The 22,106-nt window shown below is 39.5% G+C and overlaps 1 protein-coding gene and 1 long non-coding RNA gene across 3 annotated transcripts in view; one reads left to right on the top strand and one right to left on the bottom strand.

The window, feature by feature from the left end:
- Positions 1 to 22,106, top strand: part of LOC108177921 (uncharacterized) — a 228,524-nt gene that overhangs the window by 19,274 nt on the left and 187,144 nt on the right. The window lies entirely within an intron of this gene.
- The window catches only part of GAP43 (growth associated protein 43), a 122,048-nt gene that overhangs the window by 99,669 nt on the left and 273 nt on the right, over positions 1 to 22,106 (bottom strand). The gene's annotated exons all lie outside the window — the stretch shown is intronic.

The raw sequence follows: 22,106 nt of genomic DNA, 5'->3' as shown, positions 1-22,106 counted from the left end.
ATCTAGAAACTAGTCCTTTAAGGATCTCAGTAGGGGCTGGCATTGTGGTGTAGTCAGTAAAGCTGCCACCTGTGATGCCAGCATCGTTTTTTGGGTGCCATTTCATGTCCAGGTTACTCAGCTTTCTGATCCAGCTCCCTGCTAATGGCCTAGGAATAGCAGCAAAGATAGTCCAAGTGCTTGGGCCCCTGTCACCCATATGGGAGACCCAGAAGAAGCTCCTGGCTTCAGCCCCGCCCAAACCTAGCCATTATAGCCATGTGGGGAGTGAATCAGCAGATGGAAGACCTCTCTTACTCTCTCCCCCATCTCTGTCACTCTGACTTCCAAATAAATAAAAAAAACTCATTTTATTTATTTATTTTTAAAGGTTTATTTATTGAAAGACAGATGACAGAGAGAGGGAGAGACAGAGAGGTCTTCCATCCAATCATTCACTCCCCAGATGGCTGCAATGACTAGAGCTGTGCCAATCCGAAGCCAAGAGCCAGGAGCTTCCTCCAGGTCTTCCACAAGGGTGCAGGGGCCCAAGGACTTGGGCCATCTTCTACTGCTTTCCCAGGCCACAGCAGAGAGCTGGATTGGAAGAGGAGCAGCCGGGACTAGAACCGGTGCCCACATGGGATGCTTGCACTTCAGGCCAGGGCTTTAAGCTGCTGTGCCACAGCACTGGCCCCAATAAATAAATCTTTTAAAAAATAAACAAAAAATGAAGACTAACTTGAAGAGAAGAACAGTGTCTTATTTTAAAAGTGAAGAAATTTGAAAGGCTCCCTATAAGAGTTTGAAATAACAAATAATGGGGGCTGGTGCTGTGGCATAGTGGTGAAAGCCACCCCCTGTGATGCCAGCATCACATATAGGAGCTGGTTGAAGTCCTGGCTGCTTCGCTTTTGATCTAGATCCCTGCTAATACACTAGGAAAGCAGTAGAAGATGGCTGTAGTCCTTGGGCCCTTGCACCCACATGGGAGACCCAGACAATGCTCCCGGCTCCTGGCTTTGGATTGGCCCAACTCTGGCCATTGTGGCCATCTGGGGAGTGAACCAGCAGATGAAAGGTCTCATTCTCTCTTTCTCGCTCTCTCTTTGCCATTCAAATAAATAAATAAATCTATTTTTAAAATTTCTACAAAAAGATACTAACATAAGTTCATTTAACATAAATATATAATCATCATCAATATCATCAACAATCACAAACAATAGCTAATATCAAGTGCTTACTATATGCAAGGTATAGCTTTAAGTATTGTACATATGTTAACACAGTTAATCCTTAGCACTGTTGGATATTTAAGTCTTTAAGCCCATGAATATTCTCTTGCTTATAAACTCACCTCCAAACCTCCAAGACTAGTTGGATAATCATACCTACATAAGAAGAAATGCCAGTTGATTCCTATACTTGGAAACATTCTTGAACCATTAGGAAAATGCCACCTAAAATTAATACAATTATCTAAGATATACATTTTTAAATTGACATATATAGGTCTATTGCATGAGAAGTACACTAGGAACTAATGTAAGGTAGATAGATTTTTGTTTTTTCAAGAAGAATATGTCTGTGTTTCAGGTATTCAGCACAGTCCTTAGTTCTTGGTAGATGATTAAAAAATATTTGTTGAATGAATAAATGATTTGTACATAATATTTGAGGAAAATATTATCTCCAAAATTTAGTCTTGTTGAAAAAGGCTAATTAATAAATAAGATAAATAAGAACCAAAATATGGAAAATGGAAAAATAATTTGTGGTTTTCACTGTAAAAGAACCACATAAATGATTACTTGAATGTAGAACATTTAAGGGAAATGTACATGCAGAAATGGGAGCATGATCCTTCCTCCATATGAACGGAGTAGCCCTCATAAAGGAAGGAGACCCAGCTTGGTTTTTACCAAGTTGCATGACATTGAACACAAACTTTCCAAATCTGCAAAATCTCTACTCCTCAGGCTTTACCAGTGTGGTCTCAGTGGACATAGAAGGGAGCTGATCAAACATATCTCTAAGCCACCAAACTCTGCTTTAGCCGCAATAGCTCCTTGTGTCTGCTTTATACAAGTCGGCTTCAGAAAATTTGTGGACAAATTGAATTAAAATAAATTCAGCTATTTCCCCATTCTGAATCTGGTTCCACATTGAATTTACTCTAGTACTCTCCCTAGTAGTTTCTCCCTCACCCAATATTGTTTATGTATACATATGAGGGTACTTCAAAAAGTTCATGGAAAACTAAATTAAAGGATGTTTATTTGGGTGCAAAAATTGTTCATGATAAATATGTATTATGAAAAAACCTATTAATGTGATATCCAAGATAAACATATTTTATTTCCATTTTTTTCATGAATTTCTTGAAGTAATTCCATTTATGTATATTTGTAGGGGCTGGAATAGGAAAAGAAAACATTCAGAATATAATGTACTTTATACTTGTATGTTGTTCTTTCCTGGAGCCTGCTTAATGCCCATTCCTGGGTTTCCTGTTTTCAAAAGGTACTCTGCAATGCTTGCATACACTGGGTCTACAGTTGAAGCTAATTACCTTTTTGTTCCATCTCCCAAAGACAAATTGTCACTCTCTGTCTGAATACTTGATGGTAATAATTATCATTGGTTAGTAGAGCTAAAGAATTATCTAGGTTTTCTTTTTTTTTCTTTCATTTCTTCTTCCTTTTTTTTTTTTTTTTAATATTTACCTATTTATTTGAGAGAGTTACAGAGAGATGGAAACAGATCTTCCATCTACTGTTTCACTCCCCAAATGGCCACAATGGCCAGGGCTGATCCAGGCCAAAGCCAGCAGCCAAGAACTCCATCTGGGTCTCCCACATGGGTGGTGGGGACCGCAGCACTTGGGGTCAACATCTGCTACTTTTCCAGGTGTATTAGCTGGGAGCTGGACTGGAAGTGTAGCAGAGGTGACTCAAACCTGTGCCTATAATGGATGCCAACATTGTAGGCAATGGCTTAACCCAATACACCACTACACTAGCCTTTAGGTTTTCTTTTTTTTTAAAAAAACTTCTTTTTAGCCACAGAAACTTTTTTTTAAGATTTATTTTATTTATTTTAAAGAGTTACAGAGAGAGGTAGAGACAGAGAGAGAGGTCTTCCATCCGCTGGTTCACTCCCCAGATGGCTGCAGTGGCCGGAGCTGAGCCGATTTGAAGCCAGGAGCCAGGAGCCTCTTGCGGGTCTCCCATGTGGGTACAGGGCCCAAGCACTTGGGCCATCTCCCACTGCTTTCCCAGGCCACAGCAGAGAGCTGGATCGGAAGCCCGTATGGGATGCCAGTGCTTCAGGCCAGGGCGTTAACCCGCTGTCCCACAGCACCGGCCCCTGGTCACAGAAACTTTTGACCAAGGTGAAATATTGCTCAGAATCAAAATATATAAGGATGCTTCAAAAATTCATAGAAAAATGTATATTACAAAATAATTATGCATGGACTTTCAGAAGTTTTACACCCAAGTAAACTTATCCTTTCATTCCATTTTTCCATGGACTTCTAAAAGTACTCTACTGGGGCAGGGTTGCGGCATAGCAGGTTAAGCTGCTGCTAGGGATGCCTATTTCCCATTTTGGAGTGCCTGGTTCAAATCTGGGGTATTCTGCTTCTTATTCCAGCTCCCAGCTAACGTGCCTGTACTTGAGTTCTTGTTACCCACATGGGTGACCTAGATGGAGTTGTTGGCTCCTCACTTCAGCCCCAGCTGTTGTGGCTATTGGGGGAGTGAATCAGAGAATGGAAGATTCCTCTCCTCTCCTCCTCTCCTCTCCTCTCCTCTCCTCTCCTCTCCTCTCCTCTCCTCCCCTCCCCTCCCCTCCCCACCCCTTTCTTTCCAGTCTCTTTTCTCCTCTCTCTCCCTCTCTTCCTCTCCTCTCCTCTCCTCTGCTTTCTTCTCCTCTGCTCTCCCCTCCTCTCATCTTCTCCCCTCTCCTCCCAACCCCTTCCTTTCCCATCTCTTTTCTCTTCTCCCTTCCTCTCTTCCTCTCCTCTCCTCTCCTCTGCTCTCCTCTCCTCTCCCTTCTGCCACCCTGGCTTGCAAATAGAAATATAGTCTCTTTAAAAAAAAAAAAAAAAGGTCATGCCTAGAAAACATTGTTATTCTCTAACCTAATCTTGTACCAGTGTATGCTTGATCTGTCAATCCTCTACTAGAACTCAAAGGAAACTTCCTTCTTAGTTCCAGATAAGTTCCTGATATTTGTTTTAATAAGAATATCTCAGATTTATTAGCTATTCCCAGAATATCATATGATTATCAGCAACTTGAGATCCACAGTGGCCACTGCAATGTCTTTGTTTACATCAATTGAGGTTTCCAGAGCCTTGACACAGAGGTGGTTTTCCATTCTATGTAGAGTTCTGTTAAGAAAGCACCTAATGGAAAAGTCTATGAAAACTGAAAGTAAAAGGATGTACAACTAGATCAATCAGATGGCAAATGCATTATCTTCTAGAAATGGCTTCTAGGAGTAGTTTCATCCATGACCAGTGGGTCTCTCAAAGTTCTACCATACCCCTGAAATCTGTCTCTCCAAAGTTGAACACTTGCCTCTCACATCTACTTTCTCAGCACCCCAAAGTACTCATGCATATTCTCTACCTCCCACATAATTACCAAAATAAAAAATGTGCAACTAAGAAAAGTGACTCATAATTTTTTTAGTTGAAGTCTGCCTCATCTTGCTTTCTTATGATCATCCATACCCTAAACAGGAAAATTATATTCTTTTGGTTCGTTCCAAATTTGAATTTGGAATGAGCACTATCCCAACCTATAAATGGGATGTATTTCCAAAGTTTGCTTTGTATGTTTTCAGTTTGAAACTCAAGAATATCATTTCCTGAAAAAAAACTAAAAAAGTATTTAAGTTTCCTTTCTAAATAAAAAATGTATATTCAATCTCTGTTATTTAGCTTTAGTTTTATATAGTTTTAGTTTATATAGTTTGCCTACCTAATCATCAGAGACAATTGTTTTCCCTTCTTATTTCTTATATCTACTTGATTCTTATATCTACTCTTACAAAGAGAACAGATTAATTGAAGATATCCCTCCTTCACCAAAATTGCAAGGGGGAGCCTATTCCTTCTCAGCCCATCCTCCAAAGGAATTATACTTGTACATAAGGTTGTACTTAAGAGTTATAGGTTAAATGTTGGTAAGTCATTGATTTCCTGGCCATTTGTTCTTTCACTCCCATGTAGGAAAATCTACTAATGTCTGCTTTTGTTTATCAGTTTGGGGGTAGGTACGACAACATCAGATATATGGATGTTTCTATAGTATAAATGTGGAAGTGGGGAACTAAGAAAAATAAGCATTAGTGTATAATTTTTCTAACTAGAAATTAAAAAGAAAGGCAAGAGAGAGAATGTATATGCAACTACAAGTCATATCACTAACAAAGAGGAAGGATTGAAACCTCATCAGAATTCCTGTGGGGCAGGACCAAAAGGTTCCAGTTGAAGATGTGAAAAAAGGGCTGAATGTTCAGCATTAGGCTTAGGAGGCAGAATAATTAGCTAAGATATAGCAGGGTATTTTAAAGTGCCTACTCATCCTTATCCCAGATAATATGAAATTTATAGTGTCTAATGTGACTGTCTTTCTGATCATGTCCAAGTGTCTCTCTACAAAATGGTGACTGTTATTTGCTGAAGCAACCAGCTGGCACCACTTGGAAGAAATCCAAGTCTGTGCAGTCTTAGCTCTGTGTGAGATATCTATTAGGTGCCCAATTATGAACTGTGCCAAAAGTGGGCAGTTTCCATGATTGATCAGTGGGAGCTGAGAACCTTTGCCTCAGTCCTAACTAAATTTTGCTTTCACATATTACTCATTCAACACTACCATTTGCCTTTATTTGTGAAGTCTTCATTTACTCAACTGCTATTTAATGACAGTTTACAAAGTGCCAGGCATTGACTTGGAGCTATACATAGGTGGTAAGTGAAATATGGCTTCTACCCTAAAAGAATTCCTGGTGTATAAAAAAAAAGACATGTAAAAGAATACTTATAATAAAGTCGGTTTAATGTTGTAGTAGAGGTATGTACAGACACAATGATTGCACAAAGAGGAGGATATTCATACCTGAGTCGAGGGTTAGGGAGTTATCACGAAGGAGAAAACAACTCCTGTCACATCATTTAATAAACTTGAAATGTGTCACTTGAGAAAGGAAAATGAGAAAGGCATCATGGACAAGAGAAAGGAAGAAAAAAACTAGATCAGTCCATGAAATAACACAATTGCAGTGGAGTATGGGATATGAAGAGGGGTGGATTTTGAAGTTTGCAGAGATAGGCAAGGACCAGAGGAATGACATGTAAATTATTTTTGAAAAAAATCAGATTTTGAACAATCTTAAAAAGAAAATAAATGTGATGGACAGTACTCAAATGGGAAAATTTCTCAAATAAAGAACCAAAAGAAAGAGAATTCCAGACATAGTGGGAAACACATGGAAAAGCCTTGAAGAAGGGATGTGCTTGATTAAAAAAAAAAAAAAAAAAAAAAAAGCTAAAAATAAGGGTGGTAAACTTAGTGACCAAGAGGAGTAAGGCTATGAGAACTGAAAGAAGGAAGCAAGGCCTGGACCATGTAGGATTTTGTAGGCCTTAATAATGATCAGTTTGGTGTTAATCCTAAGTAGAAAAGGAAGCCATCAGTGATTTTTAAACAGGGTAACACACATTCTGACAGACACTTTTTAAAAGATCACCTTGGCTCCCAAGGGAAGGATGATTTTAAAGGATTGAGGATAGAAAAAGGGAGATTAAAGGAAGTCTATTGCTTTGGTCTCCATGAGAGGTGACTGGGTCTGAGATGAGTGGAGAAGGGGAAGAGGAGATGGAGTCAACACACAGTTTTCAAGTACTAAGCAAGGAAAAAGAAGAACTGAGGTTTTTGGTTTATTTGGTTTTTACTTAAACTAGGGAAAATAGTAGCCTCTAAATGTTAGGTAGGAAGTTAGAAATTAGCCTATTTGTGTGAGAGGGGCCTGAAGAACCAGCATCTGTTGGGACAGCCCCAGAAGCCCAGCATTTTGCACTTCAAAGTCCTGCCCAGGCTCTGATAACCTGCCAGGTGGTCCCAGCCCGTCCCCTCAAGGAAAGCTCCTAGGAGAATTCTTTCCTCTGGCCCAAATAGGTTACCTGACTGATAACATGGGCAATAAAACCTTCACAGATGCCCTAGGGGAAGCCCTTCTGCCCAGCTCCAGCAAACCTGGGGAAGAACTGGCTAGTTTACTCTCCACAAAACTCTTTATCCTAAAAGAGAAGGGGGAGGGGTAAAGAGACTCCCTTGAAAATTCAGTCTAAACAAAGACTCTGCTCTCTGCTGAGCTGCCTGCCTGGCCTGCCCAGGTGTATTCTCTCCATTCAACCATGTAACCTTGTTTTCCCCCAGCCCAAGTGACTGGGTGCTCTCTCTCTGTCCCTTCCATTCTGTCAGATGCCCTATCCCCAAGAAAACCTTTCTTGCATGAAGACAAGAACCCCATGGCTTTTCTCTGATAATCATAAAAGGAAGATATGCGTGGGAACTATTTCTACATGAGATGAATAGAAGAGAAGGGGTAAGAAATTTGGGAATATTTATAATTATTTATTTTTAGATCATGTTGAGGTCGATGTTCCTGGTGGTCATCAGAAAAATATTTCCAGTGGACAGTTAGGCCTCAAGCTCTGCAGTCCAGGAAGTAGATTTGACTGGAGTAGGTGTAGCTTGAGATTCACTACTCCACATGAGAGTTGCAGAAGTGAATTAGATTATTCATGGGGCTTGATTAAGAACATGTGAGGAAAAGCAGAGACGCCTGGGTTAACACCAGCTTTCCAGAGATTGGTAGAATAAAAGAAGCCAAGGTGGGAGGTCGGAAGAAAAAGAATGTAGAGGGAGAAAAGCAAGAAAATAAGAGATTTTGAATGGAAGGCATGTTTCATGATATTCCAACATCCAAGAGAATTCAGGCCAGAGAGTTCCATTTATCTTTGTGAGAGTTTACTAAAGTTTCTATTTGTCTTGTGGACTCCCTCAGAGTTCAGCACATACTCCATCACAGAATATTCAATATGTGTCTCTTGAGCCAGGCATTGATCTGAGTATCTTACGTTCGAAGAATTTGCCAACCAGTTATGGGAAACCAGATTCAAATAAATGAAAATGAATGATTAAGTAAGGCTCTGATTAACAGAAGACAAGAGAATGGAACCTGTAGGATGTGCTACAGAAGATCTGAGAGAAGAAGTAGTCACAGAAACACATCAGATAACTTGGTTCAGGGATTGAAGGTTGGGTAAAATTGAACTGAGCCAAAAGCAGACTTTCTAAGTAACGTGAAGGTCAATGAGCAAAAGTATAGGCACAGGGCTATTTTTAAGTTTGGCTGGGAAAGAATATCCAAGGAATACATAGATATTGCATAGGCTACATTATATTACAAGTTGCGATGTCTCAGGGATGATTTCATTCAACTTTTTGTTTTGCATAAAAGGACATGACAACACAGAGACTAGATCTACTTAAGTTCACAAGCCTAGATTACGTCAGAGCCAGTGGAAGAGAAGACAAGCATAGAGGATTGGTAATAGATTCTGAGGAACTTTGAAAAACAACCGTGAGTAAATAAATTATAATTAACCCAGTAAATAAAGAGAAACAAAGGAAGTTTGAGGAAAAGGATAATTAAGTATAAAATTAACAAGCAGGCAACAGGCAGGGGTGATACTGAAAATGATGTAGGCAGGCATACAGGATAAAACTGATCAGGTTTGTGAGCTGGAAGACCATGCCTTCACCATGCCCCTGTGTGACCTCATGCCCCTACCTGACCACACCTGGGTGCCCAGCTGCCCACCAGACCATGTAACCACTCCCCTTTTAAAAATATATAAAAGGCAAAGAGCACCCCAAATCTCTCTCTTGCTCTGCCTCTGCTTCACTGCCTGTGATAAGCTGTGGATAGCTGCTCAAAATGTGCACTGCACATGGCTTTTGGCCTTCTTTCTGCTTGGTATGGACTCCAACCTAATTTCCAGACTTTCCCTTCTCCTTAGATTAGACTAAGGCCTTCACTCTCCTATGCATCTTTCTCACTGAATAAAAGCTTAAAACATATCCTGCTGTCTTGTTTATTTATTCCAGTGTTCAGAATACTGAATATTAGGCAAGAACCCACACAGGCTTATTAATGTTGGGAATTTATTAATAAGCACACGGTAATATCATATGGCATCCCATATTCCAATATCAAAAACAGGGAATTTTAGTGACTATCCAATCCTTTATACCTTGAGTTTCTCATCTGAACCACAGCATATAAAACTTGGGTTACTATTTTCTCCTCTTCCAAGGGTGACTTCTAACACCCATCTAGATGCACAGGGATGGGTTAATTCATTATTTACAATTGCAGCCAATCATGAGTATTAAGGCCTTGAATATATAGGATTTTGGTTCTTTTCTGGCATGTTGACTGAACAAGCCTGGCAGATGATAGGAAGGACAGATGTGAAAGCCATTGCAAGAATCTGTTAACTGATTGTATTATCTTCACAGGAGAAGGAAGAATCATCAGCCATTTGCATGTTACAAGCTGGGAAATTGGGAATATGTTGGCATATCTGGAAGATATTGTTAAGTGTAGAAGAGTCAGAGGTCGAGAAGATAATTTGTTTAGCATAGCATTTTTCTGCGGTGACAACAAAGAATAGAAGGAAAAATAACATTGTTAATATCTGGAAGTCCTAGGTTATGAGACTTGATTTTTTGTTGGTTTTCCTATTATTATTATGGTTTGATTCTTTATAGATGGTTTTTTACTACATAGCCAAGTTGAGAGAAAATAACACTTTTGGTGATACGTGTTTAATAAAATTCACTTTAGTATGTACACAAACCAGTTTCCACTGGTACTTGAAATCCTATTGAAGGAAAACAGTAGAGGCTTGCAGGAAAATTCCTGATTACTATAATATATGTTTCAGGAAAAAAATAGGACAATAACTATGATGAAAAAATTGGCATTCCTCTTTAGTCAAGAATCAATAGTGTCTTCCCACTGAGGGAGGAATAAAAATTGAGTTTGGTCCTAAGTGTGGCTAAGTACATTTATCTACACCAGTGCCCAAACTTCTTGGACTCTTTTCTGAATACTATTTCTCTTGGGCATATTGTGTTTTCTAGATGATGTTCAGAAGTGAGGTCTGAGCCATCTGTGGTCATTAATGTTCCCATGACAGTTTTTACTAGAGGGCTATGGCTCAATTCCAAATTGAGTAATTTTATTTTATAATGTAACCTCCTCCTCCCTTTTCAATTATAGAAACCTCATTTTCTCCTCAGTAAAATACTGATTTTACCTAAGAGGTATAAGTCATCAAGTTCAAGATCAAGGAAAGAATATGCAAAAACTTAAGTTTTGTTCTTGGGTTTTCTCTACAGTTCTCCAGGCAAATGTCCAGCAGTATGGAAGCGCAGATCTTACTAAGTTATCCAAAAGCTATCACCTTGTGTCTTTCAATCAAAGCTCTGAGGAACAATGAATTAGGAGGATTAGCATAAAAGACTTATTCAAATGAATACTTAATACTAACCTGAGTTCTCCAGAGTAGGTTTCCCAGGTGATAGAGAAAACAATCTCATTTCCTTTCATGGGATTAAACAAATCCTTGAGGGTTAAGGAAACATTACAAATGGTACTCTTTAGAAAAAGGACATTTGAATAAATCAAACTTCCAACTCAGATTTTTCTAAAGAAAGAGTTGGTGTTTTTCAAGTGAGACAATGTTCTCCTGTTCCTTCTGAAAATCTCGGAAATGTTTACAAATATTAATCCAAAAAAGCTCGGGAATGGAACAAAAATTCTCCAAATATATAGATGAAAATGAAATGGGGTGCATTTATGATGATTATTTACAAAGTCTCACTTCTCCTCATCTCTCAAATATAGTATTACCTTTTTATCTTAAATTGATTTAAAGAGAAAGGACTTTGAAATGCAATGTTGACCAAAAATACTCAATGCCTTTTTATTTTCTCCCTTTTGAACCCAGCCAGGTAAGTCTGCATAAGTGGCTTCCCTAACAATCACATATCTATAAGTCTAACTGAGAATTAATTGCTTAAAAATTGGAAATTGTCCTGAATTGGTTTCTGAACCAAAAAAAAAAAAGTAAGAATGTGAAAGAGATGTACACTACAGCAGCTGCTAGTCAAGCCTAGTTCCTAGGCTGGTTGTGCTAAGAACTTCTGAAGACACTTTACAAAGCAGCGAAATTCTGAGTTTGCTTAACCTTGTCTTTTGGAAACCATTTAATTTTGCTTTGCCTCTTCTAGTTGTTTTATACAACCATTAATGAGAAGATTAAATTAGGGTCTTTCCAATTTTCATTTCAAAATAACATTTTGGAATAGTTATTGGAACAAGGATTACAAATAATTGATGTAATGCTAATTACCAGTATTCTACATTTAGAACAAACTGGTGCATATGAACACAACAGCTCAATATTTTAGGAAGTGCCAATTTTCTAAAAATAGATAAATGTGATTATTGCTGGAATTAATTTGAAAATATTGAAATATTTGAAAATGAGATGACTAGTGTCAAGGAGTAACATTTCTATGATATATAAATTTAAGGGAGCAGTTTTACACTCATTCTTAATTATTTTGAGGAAACTGATGCTATAAACTAAAAAGAGAAGTTAGAGGAAAGCTACTCCATGTTAAATTAGCATAAAGAACAAGAATACTATGATAGAATCCTGATAAATTATCAAGAATATAGGATAGGATTCCTTGGACAGGTGCTCCCTACCAGAGTTAAGCTTCTAGAGCACAGTGAAAACCCAGTTTCATCTCCAGGTATGGTGTTTTGCCCTAATCTTTCCTTTTTGGATATATAAATTCCTGAGGTCAAGTATGTGGGTGGCTACTGCTTCCTTAGAACCATCAGTTATGAGAAGCCCACCAATAATAACAATATGCAAAACATGTCAAATTGAAAACAAACAAAAGGAAAAATTGGAGGCCTACCATGTTTGAAAGAAGTCCCTCCTGATCTGAGTAGATACTGTATTGTGAACCTATAGATATTTATGCAAGAGACTCTTCCTTAGCCAATTGACTCTCATACTAGATTTACACATGAGCTTCAGAAATTATCTCCAAACTGTGACCTAGCCCTTCTTCCAATCAGAGATGATTCACCTAATGGTAGTAACAACTAGTTGACCCAAATAGAACCAATCAAATTCATTCACCCTCATTTTTTCTCTTGTTCTTCCCCTTTCAGAATTTTGATTTCAGAGGCAGAGAAACCATGGCTGTTAGTAACAGAGCCATTGAAATGTAGGACTCCAGAAAGAAAGTTTATAATTCCTGTTGTTGAAGAACATAGATCTACCTTTATTCCCAAAAGCTTAGCTGTTCAACACTTTTCATTTTTGGACCCATAGAGTTGGTTTCTTTTTCTTGTGCCCAAAGGACACATAATTAGTAGAAGTGTGTATCTGCTGGGGTGGTGACTGGGGTGGGAGAGAGGGGAGAATGGCTACAGTGAAGGAATAAACTTATACTGATACTGATAGTAACTGGATATTGTGAAATAATTATTTCTTTCTGAATACTAGTATATTCCCAAATTTCTAGTTAATAAGCCTTTCCATGGTGGTCCACATGAGCTCTCTATAAAAATAATTTTGCAAAATGAAACTTTTTCTTTCTAAAAAGTACAACGATACTAATTTTGTTTTCTATGTTAGTCTTTGGCTTCTAGGAAAAACAATCTCTTGAGATAATTCGATCCAATCATTGTCATATAAAAATTTTTAAATTTTATCCATCTATTAAGAGTTTAGTTTCTGGATTGAGAATTTGATTGTCTATATGAGAATTTGAAAAATTTTGTTTTATTTCATTGATAGCCTGTCTTAAGCATAATCAGGGACACAGAAGAACTGAAATGTCTTCCGGAGATTCTGAAGACCTAGAGGATTATGGCATTTAGAGTTGACTTTGAAAAGGCTTGGGGTTATAGATCACCTGTTTTGACCAAGGTTTACTTCTGATGCACTGAGGATCCTTGAGCTTGTTAAGAAAAGGGTGCTCAGGTGATAATCCTGAAGTCTGCCTCCTCCAACCAGCTGCATCTTCATTTTCCATCATCCAACCAGCCCTTAATTCCCTCTGCATTCTTCTGCCTGACTGGGCCTTCATGTGATGGATGTGAGCACAGCATGCCTGGTAATCTTAGTGCTGAGAACCCAGTTTGGAGGTAAAATGGGTGGTGGAAATGGGGGAATTGCAGCTGATTTAGCAAATGGAGAAGAGATCTAAATGTGAAGGCAAGACTAACACAAAGACAAAAGGGAAACTGGATATTTCTAATGCATTTGAACTGATCATTTGGCCTCATGACAATGTGAATATTGGCTTATCTAAATTCTGTTGCTGAAGTTTCTGAGGAAAATTATAAAAATATAATACACTTCCATCTGTCAGTATGGTTAGTATTTACTCTGCAGAATAGAGAGGAGTTAGGAGGATGTATATATTCTATACAGAGAGCAAGGGTACCTCTTGTTTGTGTAGAACTATGAATACTTTAGAATTCATTAAATTCATCCATTAATAATAACTTGCATTTGAAAAAAAAAACACATTTTGACAAAACTTTTTTTTTATTTGTTTATTTGAGCCTCACACCAACCTAGCAAAAATGCAAATCAGGATCTGGAGGGTATTTTTTAATGTGTCCATTACATAAATGAATAAACTGAGGCTCAGAAAGATAAACTTACTTACCCAAGATCACACGACAAACAATTGGCAGAGCCAGGTCTAGAACCCAGGAGAAGGGTTAATTCCACTACAAAGACATGAAACATGACATTAAATAAACAACATCTAAGAAAATAATATTGGTAAATAATTAAGGATGGGAAATCTGGAAGGTCACACTCCCAACCTAAACCTGACATGATTGTAGGTGTGCCATTTGGATCTGAGCAGACAGGAGAAGGAACTGTAACCTTGACCACACCACTTTGAGAAGAGGATCGGTGGAATTGACTGTGCATTGTACACAAAGCTTGCTATGGATAGTTGTATAGAAGTGCTCTTCTGTCCAAAACATCTCTCCTAATGGCCCATCGTGATGATCCTTCTCTTCCTATACTTATCCCTCAACAAATTTATATAATGAGAAACTACTGTGTGCTAGACATAGCTTAAAATACCTGTTGGGTTTAAAGTATTTATTTAGAAACTTGGGAGGGACACACTTTTTCTTAAAGGCTTACTTCTATCTCCTCATCCATTGAACACTAATATTAGTTAATCAGAAAAATTCCATTGAACTTGAGAGGAGGAAAAAAGCATAGCAAAACTCAATGCGAAAGAGACAGGGAGCACTGAGCAAAATATCAAAAGGTTATGGTGCCTGACAAACACTACTCAACTTTAGCAGTTGAAGACAAACATCACCTACAAATCATTTTGTATTACTGTTCTTCTCAAGGACTTGCCACTCAGAGAAAATACACTGCTTAGAGTCTGACAAAGAGTATTTTCATGGAAGGTTGTCATTGCAATTTGCCCCATACTGGGCAAAATAGGCCTGCCTTAGAATCCAAATTTATTCAATCTATTCAAGCCTAAGAGAGACAAAACTGGTTATTTAACTGACATTTGAGAAACTACTTACCATTAATCCTCCCTTTACCTTCATGCAAAACTTATCATTGTAGAATATTATTATATGGATACTTTAGTGAGAAGGAACAACATCCAAATGAAAGCCAAATTAATTCTTGAGCACACAACCTCAAGCATACATCGACATGACAGATGTTTTTTGATGTTTTTGCTATTGGTGAAATAAATCAACTTAGAGCAGCAACAGATTGAATCAGGGTCTACTTGTAATAATTGTGGGACCAAGCAACAAACAGAAATATGTGGGACCCCAAAAGAATGGTATATGAAGACCCAAGACTATGGTGATCCTGTATCTAACCTGGGACTCTGCTAAACCGTTGTTGGTGGAACAGGTACACTAGTTGTTGCAGAAGACATGGGAAGGGAGGTTTCCAGATACTACCAGCTATGGTTGTTTCTGTGCCTACTTTCATTAGAAACTGATGGTTGTTTTATCTATAACAATGCTGATGAGCTTTATCACATGCAATAGTTTTTAAAAAATTTATTGATTCTATCCAATTTGATATGTCAGAACTTGTGGAAACCCTATAAGCTTGGTTCACTCTGACTTTGGGAACAGATTATCCACAGTTAAAATTAGTTACTTTATGTATGAAGCTTTACAGTAAGCAATAAAGAAATTAAGATGTCATCAAGCAGCTCACAGTGTAGATACCACCAGTATGTGACAAAACACACATATACACACTCAACTATATTGTTCAAAAAGTGGTAATAGAGATAGTACAAAATGTGATATGTACATAAAGAAGGTAGAAGAAACCTTAACTAGGGTGGTTGAGTATGACTTTAAAGAGCTATCCTTTGCAAGGAAAATGGGAGTTTTTTGGGCTGATAGGTAGGTATAATGTGGGCAGAAGGTACAGTATGAGCAAAGGTACCAAGAAGTCCTAAAATATTGATGTGGTGTCCTAAAAGAGGAAGTGTTTGCAGATGGTGCTGGAAAACTGGACAAGACTAGATGATTTTGGCCATGCTGAGGAGTTTGTATTCTAGCCTATATTGACAAGGAACCATTATAGGATTTTAATGAGGGAAACAATATGAGCATATAAGCATTAGGTAAAGATAACTCCAGTGTTGCAAAAAGAAAAATGTGATGGTTAAGAGTTTATATAGGAAGAAGCTATTGCCTTTGTCCAGACAAGAAGTAATTTAAAAAGTCTCAACCAGGTCATATATATAAACATGTAGGGTTGAAAAGCAGAGGATGTCCTAAAAATCCTTTTAACTAGAATCAAAAGATTTAGTCATTGGATGGGGAATTGAAAGAAAGGACCAAATTCAGGGTTAATTACAGGTTCCTAGATTCCTGTGGCTGGGTGGACATATGGAGAGTGTTACAGCAATAAAGGTAGCAAGGAAGACTGAGTAGGACACAAAACAGAAGACAGTGAGTTTGGTTCTGTGCATAATGAACTTGGGTGTCTTTTAAATACTTCAAGGTAGTCTAAAGACTTGAAGATTTAGGTACTTAAGGTTCTAGGCATAGGTCAGATCACTAGGACTGGTGAGTCAAATGAGAAGAGGAATGGATCAGGATTGTGAAACAGGAGATCGTTGACATCTTGGGGGCAGGAGAGTAGGAGAAACCAACAAAGGAGACTGAGAAGGTCATGAGTGAGAAGAAGAGCAGGACCTTCAAGGGGGCCCAGTGAGGAGAGATTTTTGGGGTTAGAGATTGTCAACAATAGACAATGCCGAAGAGATTTCAAAGAAGAGGTAAACTGAAGGGTCACTGGATGTTCTGCCCCTTCCAGAATATGAAAACCAATTAGAGTAGACGAGATTGTGAGAAGGGAGTGATAAAGAGTGGGAAGTGGGAATGTAGCAGCTTCATTCTAAAAAGAGGACAAGAAAGAGTACTAAAGAGATGGGGGACAAAAAGTCAGGGCAAGGTCCTTTATGATAGGAGAGACAAGAGCATACTCACAGGCGTTGGGGAAAGAGAATGGACACTCAAGAGAGTAGGACCTGAGGAGTGATGCTCTGCTAAAAACTCGGAAAGGAGGGGCTGGCGCTGTGACATAGCAGGGAAAGCCATCACCTGCAGTGCTGGCAACCCATATGGGCTCTGGTTTGAGTCCAAGCTGCCCCACTTCTTTTTTTTTTTTTTTTTTTTTAATCTTTTATTTAATGAATATAAATTTCCAAAGTACGACTCATGGGTTACAATGGCTTTCCCCCCCCTACCGTCCCTCCCACCCACAACCCTCCCCTTTCCCACTCCCTCTCCCCTTCCATTCACATCAAGATTCATTTTCGATTATCTTAATATACAGAAGATCCAAGCTGCCCCACTTCTGATCCAGCTCTCAGGTATGGCCTGGGAAAGCAGTAGAAGATGGCCCAAGTCTTTGGGCCCTGCACCCGTGTGGGAAACCTGGAAGAAGTTCCTGGCTCCTGGCTTCAGATCAGTGCAGCTCCGGCAGTTACAGCCATGTGGGGAGTGAACCAGTGGATGGAAGACCTCTCCACACCCCACCCCTGCCTCAGCCTCTTGTAACTCTGCCCTTCAAATAAATAAATAAATCTTAAAAAAAGCACACACACACACAGAAAGGAGAGAAAATACAGTAGATGGCTCAACTCTGACCAGAAGGAATCATTTTATTTGATTTTTAAGATTATTTGTTTACTCATTTATTAGTTGTTTATTGAAGAAGAAGAGTGGCAGAGAGATATATCTCCCATCCACTAGTTCACTCCCCAGCAGCCAGGGCTGAGTTAAACCAGGAACTAGGAACTCCATTCAGGTCTTCTACATGGATAGTAGGAGCCCATGTGCATTAGCAAGAAGCTGGATTAGAAGTGGAGCAGCTGGGACTCAAACCAGTGCTCTGATATGGAATGCTAGTATCACCAACAGAGGCTTAACCTTCTGTACCACAATGCCATCCACAAGAAGGAAATAATTTCTAAAAGAAAAGGAAGACATATTAGGTCCTTGATTATCATAAAAAATATGTGATTGGAAGCCAAGTCTCACATTGCAAAACTTGAAAACTATTTTTCTTGTATTGCTTTACTTTTATTTCATCTTCACATCAACTATGCTTAATCCCTACAAAATACCTTTTTTAGGTAAGCAGGGTGGACTCTTTGGTTTGTTTTTGGATTGTTCTTAATTTGTTTTTGCTTTCCAGTCCCCATTCATAAGAGGAAACTGAAGCCCCAAGAAGATGTAATTCATTCAAAATCACACCATCAGTTCCATCAACTAAGGGCTCACAGCACAGTGCTCTTCCCAATACTTCAGAGAATGCTGGAAAAATTTCATGGCAATGGATAAATCAGCTCAGAGACCACCTGAGCACATTTCAGAAATTCCAAAGGGAGAATTCCTGCAAGCAAGCAGTTCTTTGGTTTACAAAAGACAGGGCTTGGTTGCCTCAAAACTTCTGTTACAACTAATAAGGAAACAAAGGGTTAAATACTGCACCTTCTCTTGATATGAACATTCTTATGTGCATTCTTTGATCTCTTAGTAGAGGAAGATTTCAGACACATCTTACTTTGCCAATATGAACAAGGGGAACATGTGGTTAAGGGATATGCTCCATTATTGCCTGAAAGAATCCCAGCCCACTTCCTTATGGGGCTAGATAAAACTCTGAAGTCTGTAAACTAATTCAGCCCCAGGTGTAACACTGACAATTCTGCTTTGATGGGGGCAAAGGAGACCCCAAGCCCCTGACTCTCTCAGTAAAGATTACCCCCGCCCTGTAGCATAAAACAGTAAAGGTTTCTGTAGCTTCCCCAGTTCAGCAAGAAAGAAATTAACCCTGTGTTTTCTTATTCCTGTTGCCTCAGCATGGATTGGGATGGTGGGAGCGGAGTTACAGATTCTGTCAGCAGGAGAGATCAGAGCTCATTGTGTATGCGCCTGGCAAGATTTAGAAGGAATTATAGAGTCACTAGAAATGACCATATCTCTATATTCACTATGAATTTTCTAAGGTTCTCTAGAAGCCCAGATAATTTGGCAAAAAGAAAAAATTCCCTTTAAATAATTCCTTCTATTTAAATTTGGAAATGTTAGTGGAAATCACTATTTTACAAAAAGAGAGTAGCTTCAATTATACTAAGTAGAATGCCTTCATTTAATTAATTCACCAAGTCCCTGGATGACACTGGGTGTGGCTGAGAGAGATTTAGGAGGAATCCAATGTATCACTGGGAAGAATTGCCTGCACCAAGCTGCAAAGCTGCATCTTTGCACACCTTCCCGATGCTGCAAGGGAAGGCGCAGCCAGGTTGGAATTCTACACCACAGATCACATTCTCATAGATAAGAATTATTAGTGCAGGTGGCAGGGAGGGGGAAGACAGAGGTTGGTGGGGTATGAGGGTGGGGACTGGGATGTAGAGGGACTACTTGTTTGCATATTATTTTTTACACTTCATTTGCAGACTAAAGTCATTTTTTTAAACAAAGGAACCATCTCCTAGGCTTCTTTGTGGACATTTATGACACCTTGCAAGTTTTTAATCATATGCAATATGCATGGAAATTGAGCTATTTAAAGTAAGCCCCAAGATATTTGAAAAACCATAAGCCAACAAAATCTCTGGAAATTTTTATTATATTCCTCTTTTTCCCATTCACTTACCATCTTCTAATTTCCACCTCACTCTCATTCTCTTCTCCCTTCTCTGATAATGTAGAGGAAACTAATGGTTAATATGGATCATTTATGCTTTTTTTTTTCTCATCCACTGGCAATGCCTTACAACTTAGAAATCCAGGATTGCTTCTTTTTGCTGCTCAAGTGGAAGAGGAAGGAAGTGCAAGCCCTCCAGACCCCTCCCACATTTCTGCTGGATTTCATGGGTGTGGCAGAGTTTAGACCTTTGCAGGGTTTTGAACATGTTGTATTCCCTGTTAGGGACTGGGGTGATGAATAGATGCTAGAAGAAAGACACCATTGGATTGTGCCCCGGATGAGGCTGGATCACTGCAGCCACATGCAGGAAACCTGTGTGAGACTTAAGGACTCACACTATAGAAAATGCCAGTCGGTGTAGGGTAAGCCCACGCCCTGAATACACCATTTCCTTCCGCCTGATTTCATACTCTCTTAAATACTGACTCATGTGAATGACACACAGCAGTGACATATGGGAGACATGACCATTTCATATATGAGTACATGCTTATAAACTGTAAGGGCAAACTATGACAATATATTTTCATTTTCTGTCTTGAATATGAATGATGCTACAACACAGGAAGACATGTAGACACCATACAGAGCACATGCGTGGCTGTTGCCTATAAAGTATGCGGATGCCATGCACATTTGCATGTGAATTTTATATTACTCTCGAAACACAAAATTTCAGCTTCATTACTTGGCACATCAGAGTAAATGATTGGGGCTGTGGGTGAAATACAACCTGAGTGAAGGCAGCTGTCCTCATTTTGGGAAGGGAAATCCTTCAGCCCCAGTTCTCTGAAAATCATGCATGGTTTCCTGCATCAAAGGAGGTGTGTATATACTTGCATGTATACAAACAGGGTGGGAACAAGTTGTAAACTAGTATCTTTTTCCTTTCTAAAATTAAAGCTGTTTTCATGAATAGCACTGGCTTCCTTAAGGCTTCACCTTCCCGAATTTTGATTCCCCAGCTCACCGGTGGGGTAACCTCAGAACCTTTCTTTGACAGTACGCTTATTCAGACACCTGTATCTACCACCTTTGTATATTAAAATGAAAGAAGACAAGAAGAGGAAACATCCTGGGTTGAAAATGAGTCAATGGCAGCATCAATCTTTAGAACCATAGGGCCGTTTTCAGGAATGCTGCAAATACCCCCTCTCCCCCATAGCTGACATTCCCCTAAACACCCCCATGCAAACCAGGAGGTCTGTTACTTTATTTATTTATTTTGGCCATGCCTGTCCACCCATTGCTCTGAGCTTCTGCTTCCTCTTCTTTCTCCTTCTCCTTCATCCTTCCTCCCCACCCCTCCTTCCAGGGCGCTGGCTAAATGTGCAAGGCTGGCAGGCTGTGCTTCCCCACTCTTCTCCACCCCCTTCGGATGCAGGGAGTGTATTACAAATTGCCCAGTTTCCAATACCTGCACAGGAATAATACCCAAATCCCATCTCTAGCACCCCACCCCAAAGGCAATCAATCTGCAAAGAGCTTCTTTGATCAAAAACTGCCACCACCACCATCCCCACCCCCGCCTCAGGCACACACACACACTCAAATCCTACAACCATTTTTTTTCTCCTTAACCCTGGCCAAAATCACTCAAACATGCTCCAACAAATGTTTGAAAGCTTCCTTTGGAGAATGCCAGGGCACTGTGGTTGCTGCAGAATACCGTACTTCCCCCATCCTCACCCCAATCAAGTTTCTAAAATGTCTTTCAAGAAACAAGTGAGCAATCTGAAAGGGAAGAGAACCTGGGTGGTGGGGGGAGGGGGAGGGGACTGGGACGCTTGCTAATCTTGGATGTGTCCGTCTTCCTGAAGAAAATGAGTCACCATGCTTAATACCCAGGATGTGAGCACGTCTCTGGTCACTGACAATCCCAGGGAAACAGTAAGGGAAGGGCAGGAGAGATGAGCCTTGATTTCCAACAGGTAATACCTGGCTCCTCTTTCCCATCCCATCGGAGCGCAAAGCTCCTAGGGGCGTGGTCCACCCTCTCGTCCGACCAGCTGGGGCACAATCGCTAGCCCATGATTTTCCCCTTCTACATGGCCAGATTTTTCCCCAGCCCCCGTGGTTTTTAGGTTCTCCTTTTACAAAATTCTCTGCATCACAATCCCATTCATTCATTCATTGAAAAATAAATAAATAAATAAAGCCTTCACATGTTTTCCCGCAAATACCTGCGCCCCCGGTGAAGCTCATGCATGTACGAAATAAGACGTCTTCCGCAGCACATGTGAGAAAATTGTACGGCAGAACAAGCAATACTCAGCCCTGAATATTATTCCTTCAACCATGCTTTTTTGCGAATAATATAAAGGATCGCCTCCCCATCTTGAAAGGTAGAGCCCACATCTCCTTCCCCACACCCCTCTCTGCATCCACACCCTCAAAACCAGAAACCTAAAACGCTGAGCATTTACGGATAAGCAAAAAGAAACCTTAGTTGTAAGCCAAACCAGCGTATTTTTTCCCACCCTCACCCCTCTTTAGTAGCAGCATTCCAAAACCAGAGCATGAAAGACAGAAAAGAATAAAAGCTGGGATGCGACCATCAGTTACCATATGCTAAGGAAACGCGAGTACCGTGGCCAGAGCAGAAGCCGTTAAACATTTTATCTGCCTTTACAGGGAAATCTTGTACTCTGGTCATTTCACAAGAGCAAGAAGTAAAAATCTT

The sequence above is a fragment of the Oryctolagus cuniculus genome, chromosome 4, assembly GCF_964237555.1.
Source record: "Oryctolagus cuniculus chromosome 4, mOryCun1.1, whole genome shotgun sequence".
NCBI classification, from domain to species: domain Eukaryota; kingdom Metazoa; phylum Chordata; class Mammalia; order Lagomorpha; family Leporidae; genus Oryctolagus; species Oryctolagus cuniculus.
This window is presented reverse-complemented; position numbering and strand designations above follow the sequence as displayed.